We start from the raw sequence: 10,241 nt of genomic DNA on the forward strand, positions 1-10,241 counted from the left end.
TTACAGGTTAATCATTGGGGGTGTCTCATAGACGCCTGCAATGATTAATCTAGGATTTAGTGGCAGCTATGGGCTGCCATTAACTCCTTATTACCCCGATTGCCAACGCACCAGGGCAAATCGAGAAGAGCCGGGTACAGTCCCAGAACAGTCGCATCTAATAGAAGCGGCCATTCTGGGCGGCTGCTGGCTGATATTGTTAGGCTGGGTAGCTTCCCATAACGTGGAGCTCCCCATCCTGAGAATACCAGCCTTCAGCCGTATGGCTTTATCTGGCTGGTATTAAAATTGGGGGGGACCGCACGCCATTTTTTTTAATTATTTATTTTACTACACAGCATAGACACGCCCACCAGCTGCTGTGATTGGTTGCAGTGAGACAGCTGTCACTCAGCGTGGGGGCGTGTCTGACTGCAACCAATCATAGGTGCCGGTGGGCGAGTAAAGCAGGGAATACGAGATTGAATAATGAGCGGCCGGCTTTTTCAAAAGAGGAGAAGCCGCCGGAGCAGTGTGAACGCCGTGCAGCGCCGCGCTGGGGATCGGTGAGTATGAGAGAGGGGGGGGGGATAGACCGACATGGACAGAGATAGTGACCGACAGAGAGAGGATAGACACCGAGAGGGAGAGACCGACTGACAGAGAATAGTGATTGACAGACATTGTGAGACATCACTCGTTTCCAGTGTTTTAGGAAACATGCGAGAAATGTATTTAGAAAATCGGATGTCACTAGGATGGTGTGACTACCATCCCGTGACATCCGATTTTTTTACACGCTCCCATAGACTTGCATTGGAGAGACTCGCAGTAGAAACTCGCAAAAAAGCAGCATGCTGCGATTTTTTTTCTCAGTCCGATTTGGACTGAGAAAAAAAATCGCAAATGCGAGCTGAATCATTCACTAACGTGTCCGATTCCAATGCGAGATTTTCTCGCATTGCTCTACTGCGAGAAACTCGCAAGTGAGAAGCAGCCCTTAGGTAAGGTTAGGCAAGGGTTAAATACCATAATTAGATTATGGTTTTTTTTTTTTTTTAGTTAGGCAGGGACATTAAATAAAATGGCGCACAGAGTGTTTAGTGTGCAGCAGGAGTACATGCTGCTTGCCTCCAGAATCTGCCTCTGAAGCAGAGCTGTTTTCAGGCAGTGACGACTCTGCTTCCTCCACAGGATCCCACAGCCCGATGGTACCTGAGTCACCTGTCACTGCTGCTTCGGCAGTTTCTGAAGTACCCCCTTCCAGTGTGGCATCCCTATAAGTCCTTTTTTCCCCTCAAATTCCCCCATGTTTAGCAACCCCCGGCATAAACATAGATCTCACTAATTTTACCCCTTTCCAGTTTTCCAAATTTTTGTCAACCCCAGAAATCCCATAACTTATTGCCCATCAAATAAATTTATATGCCCGATAATATATTTCCCCAATACCCACATCCTACCATTCCCGTTCCTGGATCACCACAAATGTCCCTGAAATAAAAAAAATAATAAGGGGGGCATTACTCTAAATATGGGTATAGTAAAAAAACAAAACAAAATACTCTCCGCTCCTACTGGGCAACAAAAACTGTCCACAGCACCCCTGTATATGCAGCCGCAATGTCCCAATCCCAGTATAAAACCCTAATGAGATTTCTCAATTTTAGTATTCATTTCAAAGCCCCACCCCCAAAAAATAACCCCAATCATGATCATCTTAACAAATTGATAGCCCTAATTTCCCTCCTAAAAGGTTTATTTATAAATTCCTATACCATGGAGCAAAATGTTGCTGTTGATGTGTCCTTGATGTGTTTATAAGGGCCGTCTGTCATTTTGCCAATTTATCCCCACCAAGTGAGCAAAATATGGCATCAAATTATACAAAATGTGTGAAAGCACAAGCAGGTACACGTGCACATCTCATTTATGAAGGTACGGTCCGACAACTCAACCCACCAAACTTCCAACAGACAATTGGCATTCCAGGAAAAAAATTGTCTGGGAGGTAATGACAACATTTTTAGTTAAAAGTTACCAAGCGTACACCCACAATTATTATACTTATATCCCCTCTATATAATTCTTTCCACTGGCCTGTGGGACAGTTAAAGGAAAAAAAAGTAGTTTTTCCATATTGGTTGGTGTCCAGACAATTAGAGAAGAGGGCGTCATTCTCACTGGCAAACTGACCAACTACTTGCAATGGAATGACAGGAAGGACGTATACATGCGGACACCACTGTGAATGTCAGAGACGGGCACCACCAGAGACAAAGAGAAAGCAATCTGTGTCAGAGATTATAAGTTTATGGGCAGCATTGACCTGTCGGACCAAGTGCTTCAACCGTATCTGATAAAGAGAAAAACCAGGGCCTGTTATAAACAGGTAACAATTTATCTCCTCCAGATTGCTACCTATAACAGCTTTATCCTGTTCATAAAGGCTCAAAAAGCATTCACTGTCCTCCAGTACCAGGAGAAAATTGTTGAGCATCTCCTATTTGACTCAACAGCAAAAAAGGCAGTCTTCGAGTCTGAGGATGTGCAGAGACTTTCAGACCGGCATTTTATTTACTCCATCCCGCCCACTCCCACCCAAAAGTACACCCAAAAATGATGCCTGGTTTGTAGGAAGAACAGCAGAAGCAGTGATTCCTGTTATTATTGCCCCAATGTGCCCATCCTAACCAGGCCTTTGTTTCTCCCCCTATTTTAAACCTACCACACATCTCACAATTATTATTTTAGCATGAATTATACCAAATTGTCTAGTAGGGTTTTTTTCTTCAAAAAATTTATTTTTATATTTTCTGTTTAGTGGGCCCCAGTAGAGAGTCATTTTTATGGGACAAGTAATAAAGAAAATATTTTCATCAGTAAGGCTATATGTCCACAGTCGGTTTTTGTCAGCACAAAAAAGCATATCCTGCCGGGAAACAAGCTTCTGAAAAAATGTGCTTTTTTTTCATGCTTTTTTCACATGCTTTATGTCATGCTATTTTGTGTGCTTTTTTTTTTTCATGGCAATCTCGGGGGTTCAAGCGCTGTACCCCCGCGCTCACCGCCAGGTCTCCGGCTGATGTTACAGCCGAGACCTGGCTCTCTCTGCTCGGAGTAGTGCCCGCACCGCTTCCAGCAATTTAACCCCCTGAATTGTGTGATCACAGCAGACAGAAGGCAGGGAGAGGGATCTCTTACCTCTCCCTGGCGATCGGGTCCCTGAAATGCAATCACGGGGGCCCGATCACTGCCATAGTAACCCTGGGTCATCACCATGACGACCCAGGGTTACTGAATTACGGATCACCTCACAAAAAAGGGCATCTACGTCACTGGCTTTTCCTCCAGCAAGGTCCCAAGGTAAACACGGCGAGGCGTAGGTCCAGGGAACCCCGGTGACGTCACAAGGCGAATGGAGTTATGCCGGTGGATCTGCAGGAAACCCCGGTGATCTGCTGGCGTGAACGCAATTCACCTTGTGACGTCACTCTGGCTACCTGCGGTCACAGGTGAACATACAGCTGTGACTGTCACTAACCTAAGTGACGTCACCGCTGATCGCGGCTCACTCTCTGCCTGCGGTTACAGCGTTCGGTCATGTCAATACTTGACATGGCTGTGATGTGCAGAGAGAGTATGTTTTTTGCCATCCGATCATTTACCAATCATTGGCAAGATCTCCAATCCCGATCCAGCCAAAGATCGTACGATTTTTTTTCCGATGTTTGCCGATTAGGATTGCTCATCTCTATTGCAGGGAACCCCAGTGACGTCAAAAAGCAACATGGGCATTATACGTGTGTTTTTTCCTGCATTTTTCACTGACTTCATTGAAGTAACTTGGGGTAAAAAGCAGGGAAAAAACGCTAAAACAATTAACATGATCCTTCATTTTTCAGCAACAACAAAAAGCAAGGAAAAAAAAAGCAATGTGGGCGCAACAATTCAGAATTCTCATAGACGTTGCAGGGATAATTTTTTCCTTCCTTTTATTGATTTGATTAAAAAATGCCCTGTGGGCACAAGGCCTAAAATACATTTTACCCCATTTTAACAATAATTCCAGGATTATTTACATACCAAACTATTGTTCAGATAAATCCTTGTCCAAGTGTCAACGTCTGTATACTACAGAATGTAGACCCCGTGAAAGTTCTTGAAAAGTTAGGTCATCTGACAATGAATTCCAGGACTTGATCACTCACAAACATTTTTTTTTTTTTTTACCATTTATCTTAGTTTGACAGTGTTTACAACTCTGTCTCTCTACACAAAACTTTTCTTTGCATATATATGTTTTTTTATATTTACATTGACAAGCAAAAGGGTAACAATATGTTGACCGTTTGATTTTCAGGCTCCATAGCTCACCATCCACTACAGCTTTGAGTGTGAGACTACATTCATTTTATAGACAAACCAGGATCCATCTATATGCACACTGGAGATCAAAATTAGATAACAATGTATGATCACTTGCTTTTTTTTTTAGAAATAATGTAATCTACATTGATCAACATTTGAAGGTTTTCTGTAAGGGGTACACCATGCCAATAGAACAGTGTTTTACAAAAGATCCAAAGTTTATCAACATAAAACCTTTATTCTGCCCAAAATGCGATGATCATAATTAGCGAACAACAATGACTAGCACAGAGAAAGATTATAACTAAATTTTCTGAAGGTAACAACAGTCACCAATCAGTAGGAAGTGTACAGGCCTTTGCTTTGAATGATTTCAGCACATCTGCAGCCACAAGACATCACTAGTCTCTCACACTGATCTGGTGTGATTTTAGTCTGCTCCTCTTGCAGTCTCTTCCACAGTTCTTTGACTGTTGTGGGTTTCTTGGCCATTATTTTATCACCAAGGATTTTCCAGAAGTTTTCTATTAGGTTTAGATCAGGACTCTGGGCTGGCCATTTCATTGTTTCACTGTTTTCTGTTTCAAGTAACACCTGTTTTGCTGTGTGACAAGGGGCATTACCCTGCATGAAAATTGCTGGCTGAGTTACAAGCGCAAGTGAGGAACCATGTGTTGTTAAAGAAGGTTCTGATACACACTAGCATTCAGTCTGCCATGTATCTGTATGAGAGGTCCAACTCCTGCTTCAGAAAACATTCCTCAAACTATGACACTTCCTCCACCACCTTTCACTGACCTTTTATTTTTGTAACTGTTTTAGTAGTTTTTATTGAATTATATAAAGTTCAACAGATTATAATTGTTAACATAAGCCCAATGCAATCATATGCTATATAAAAAAAGGTATATACATAAATGCAAGAAGAAAACATTGAAGCTTATCCATCAACCTTTAGACCCTCTAGCGACTTCTGAACTACCTACATATCCTTGCAGGATTTCTAGACTTGTGAAGCTAAACAACTACAAGGCCTTAATACATCTTTCTTTTAAACAATTAACCTTAAAAATATCAAACAAAATTGACAAACAAAGACAGAAGACTGACACACTAGGGATAAAGAAAATAGGTGGGGTCAAAGGCTGAATCAAACCTAGCTGTTGAATTGGGCTCAAAAACAATCCCAGGGAGCCCAGGTACTTTCAAAACGATCAACTGTAGCATTCAGCAGTGCTGTCAAATACTCCATTCTGCGAATGCCAGAAATTCTGGTTAGTAAGTCCTGATAGGGCGGTGGATTGGACTTTTTCCAATGGAAAGCAATCGTACATCTGGCTGCTGTTATACCACACCTTCTAACAGTTTAGTTGAATTCTTCCCCAACCCTCTAGGAGGGAGATTAAGAAGGTAGATTCCCAGTCAAGCCCCACCTCCAGAAAAAGAACCTTTTCTATCATCCTTTTGACTGAGGTCCAAAATGCTGGAAGCCTGGGGCAGATCCAAAATATGTGAAAGTGTGACCCAACCGACAAACTACAATGCCAGCATACACTCAGGAGTTGCAGATTTAATCTATTTAGGCACTCTGGGTATGGATACCAAAACATCATGATCTTATATTGATTTTCCTTATATGAGGTACATATGGAGGTTTTAGCTGCCTTATCCCAAATATATTGGCATGTCTGGGGGGAAAACTCCTGTGATGGGGTTCTCTGATATCACACAATCAACAGAGCGAGAGATGGGTGAAGAATCCAAAAAACTATTTATTCCAAGCAAGTCAGAAGATCCATAATATAGTCCACCACACAGAAGGTAAACTAGTCCAGTAATAGCATAAATGTCCTGGGGATGAGTCACAATCCTCCAGCAGTCCTTCTTCAGGGAAATCGGGGTTTCTTACAGTCCCTCTGGGGTGCCAGCTTCTCCCTCAGAGGTTCAATCTTGCTTCTCTCTTATAAGTATCACCCAGAATCAATAATCCCCCAGGTAAGCAGAGAGTTTGGGTGGATTCCAGGCCCCCTCTCCCACACCTAGGGACAGAAGCACTACAAGGGGATATAACCTGACTTAACAGGACAAACAATATATCGAATAGACAGATCACCATTACCAAAACATGAACCCACACAAAAATGGTACATAACCCACAATATCACGCCATCACAACCTCGCCCTCCTTCTTAATAAGTGAGTGCGCCATGAGGTCTACACAGACCTTTTGGCCACCTCACTTAAGTCCATGTTGCTCAGCTGTGGATAGTCCCTTGTACAGCGGTAGGATTGGAAGGACAAGCTTCCCTTTGTGTCCTCCTTCACTCAAACTGTATTTCCTGCACTCACAAATTGGCATTGTAGCTCTCCCACATCATATCCTAGGAGAATATCTGCAGGCAGGCCGCTCATCATCCCAACCACACTTTGCTTGACCTCAAAACCAAAGTCTAGATCTACAGTCTCCTTTGGGATATTCATCCTTTGTCCTCCATCCAGTTCAATAACAATCCCTGGTCCATGATGTATCGCCTCTGGCCGAACCACCCGGGGATCAGCTATTGTGAGAAATGCCTGAGAGTCACAAAATCCAATGACTGTCCATCCAGCGCAATCTCCTGTAAGTGCTTACTTTGATGGTAAGAGGAACTCGAGGCTGTGGCTCGTACCCCATAAACCCCTAGTGGTCAACCATGAGTGTCTGAGTCATTAGACAAGTCAACTTGAAGGTTTGAGAACTCTTCCCCCATTGTATTTGGCTGTAGAGAATAATCAGGTCGATTTGGTGCAAGATCATTTCTCAATCCACCAGCAAGGCAAGTGTCTTGCAAATGCCCAGGCTGCCCACATTGGTAACATCTCTGCGTCATACCGTGTTTCCCCAAAAATAAGACCTCCCCCGAAAATAAGACCTAGCAGGAATTTTCAGAGATGCTTAAATATGAGACATCCCCTGAAAATAAGATCTAGCCGAGGTCAATAATCAAGTGTCATGCAGCGGTGAAAAAATTAAAGAATCCTGCAGGACACTTCATTATAGACAGCGGACACCCCCTAAAGAAAGAGGAGAGAAGACCCCCCCAATCATACCAGAAGCCGGAGCAGGTGAGCACATCAAGGTCCTGCGGCGGAACACACATATCAGATCACACACACATCAGATCAAACACACACACACATTGCATCCACACACTCACCACATCCAGCGATATCGCTTGCTTTTCAGCGGAGATACTGTGCAGTGATCTTCCAGTACCTGCCGGAGGATCACATGGCCGGAAGCATGTTGTATGTCTGAATGTTGTGAGTGTGCGCTCACGATTATAATGTTATGTGGGATATCGTGAGCGTGTGTGAGTGTATACGATCGGATGTGTGCGTGTATGCTGTCTGATGTGTGAATGCATGCGATCGGATCTGTGAGTGTCGGCAGGAGGCAAGGCAGAGGAGGACAGCGTGCAGAACAGCTGCTGGGAGCGCCCACCGGAGAGCACAGGGAGAAATGATGTGGAATGTGATGTGTGTGTGTGTGTGTGTACAGTATGCTGTCTGATGTATGACTGTGTTCTGATGTGTGAGTGTTGGGCAGATGCAGGGGAGCACAGCTGCTGGGAGATCACAGGGAGAAATGATGTGGTGTGGTGTGTGTGTGTGTGTGAGAGAGAGATCTGATGTCAGCCAGACGCAGGGGAAGGCGTGCAGCACACCTGCTGGGAGATCACAAGAAGATCTGGGAGCCATACAAATGCCCGGGGCTGGTAAGTATGATGATCCTGGGAAGGGGGGTCTGCTTTTTGTGGGGGGTAAACCTACCCCCAACCATGTCTCCTCGAGAATAAGACACCCCCTGAAAATAAGACCTAGTGCTTTTTTCAGGGCAAAAAAAAAATATGACAGAATCTTATTTTCGGTGAAACAGAGTTCTCCTTCCAATGTGCATTCTGGAGAAGGCAGTAGGAGAACATGGTGACAAAGGCCGGAGGCCATACACTCCAACAGGGCATCTAGGGTGCTGAGGTCCAGTGCAGGTGGTTGTACCTCTTCCTCAGGCAGGATGGAATTCACAAAATGCATTGGATGAGATGTAGGTGAGTGAGGGTACCTCCGAGTCCTTACGGGACAACTGGATTGCAGGTTTTCAGGTTGTCCGCACCCATAACATCTCTCTGATTCCCACAGGGCGTGGTCAAAACTGTTGGGGTCCAGGATTTTCTACCGTGGTTGTCATCGGTCTGCATCTGGTTGGAGGGGCAGATATAACTGGAGAAAGCTGGGGCGCAGGAGTAGGCTGTGGCTTATTGTCCAGAAGCCTCCTCCATTGCGGTCGAATAGTAAGGGCCTCATCAGCCAGGGCTTCAGCTCTATACAAGGTGCATGGCGTGCGCTCTCTGACCCATTCCCATATTTTTGAGGGACACTTGTAAAGAAATTGTTCTATAAGAAATACCTGCATAACATCTTTCACAGTGAAGGCATTTTCTGCTTCCAGCCATCTCCGAGATGCCTGGGGCATCTTATGGGCATACATCCTAAACGATCCCCCCGTGGTGCATGGGAGGTCTCGGAACTGTGCCCTATGTGAGTCTGGGGTGATAGCATGGTATTGCAGGATAGTCTGCTTTACAATGTTGTAATCCCGGTTCTGCTGTGAGTCAATGGTGTGCTAAGCCTCTGTCAGGCTTCCGTTCAGGAGTCCCACTAAAAAAACGCATCCAGCTACAGTGGGGCACCTCCATCACGGCACACTGCTGCTCAAAGTCCTGAAGAACCCTTCCACATATCCGGAAGCCTCATCAAATGGCTTGAAGTCCGCCCGGGTGATCCGTACAGGCTCCTAGATCGCTGTGTTTACACTCCAACTCACATTACTCCCTCCATCGGACTCCATTGCTTCTTGTCTCCGCTGTGCTCTGCAAGCAGCCTCCTCCTTATACACCTGAGATGCACCTGGGCCCAGAGCTGCCATTTCTTCGAACCACACCAACCACTGGCTTTTTGGGGCAGGGATCCCCGTCCCCAGCGTTTGTCCACTAGATATCTGGGAGCAGGTGGTTGGGCTCGCACCCACCAGTAGGTCAATTAAAGCTTCTTTACTCAGTCTCTTGTAATTCAGGCCCAGATCTCTGGCTCTCTCCTGTAGACTGGATGTGGTCCAGTTTCTGTACTCACTCTGTGAGTGGATCTCCATTGGGCTGCGCTCTGTTGATCCCACCGCTGCCACTAGTTGTGATGGGGTCCTTCTCCGATATAATCACACAATCAACAGAGCGAGAGATGGGTGAAGAATCCAAAAAACATTTATTCCAAGCCAGTCAGAAGATCCATAATATAGTCCACCACACATAGGGTAAACTAGTCCAGTAATAGCATAAATATCCCTGGGATGAGTCACAATCCTCCAGCAGTCCTTCTTCAAGAAAATCAGGGTTTCTTACAGTCCCTCTGGGGTGCCAGCTTCTCCCTCGGAGGTTCAATCTTGCTTCTTCTCTCTTGTAAGTCTCACCCAGAATCAATAATCCCCCAGGTAAGCAGAGAGTTTGGGTGGATTCCAGGCCCGCTCCCCCACACCTTGGGACAGAAGCACTGCAAGGGGATATAACCTGACTTAACAAGACACACAATACATCGAATAGACAGACCACCACTACCAAAACATGAACCCACACAAAATAGTACATAACCCACAATATGACACCATCACAGCTCCCTCCCCAGGAAAGACTCCCACCTAGCCACATATGAAATTTTTTAAAAGGATCAGCTTGAGGGGAATTAATTAACCTATAGATATCTGATATTAACCCTTTTGTTGATGGGCCTCTCCTACAAAACTTTTCAAATTCAGTTGGCTGAGAAACTCCCGATGAACCATAAAGCAATAGTGCTAAATG

This window comes from Anomaloglossus baeobatrachus, chromosome 2, assembly GCF_048569485.1.
Source record: "Anomaloglossus baeobatrachus isolate aAnoBae1 chromosome 2, aAnoBae1.hap1, whole genome shotgun sequence".
Classification (NCBI taxonomy): Eukaryota; Metazoa; Chordata; class Amphibia; order Anura; family Aromobatidae; genus Anomaloglossus; species Anomaloglossus baeobatrachus.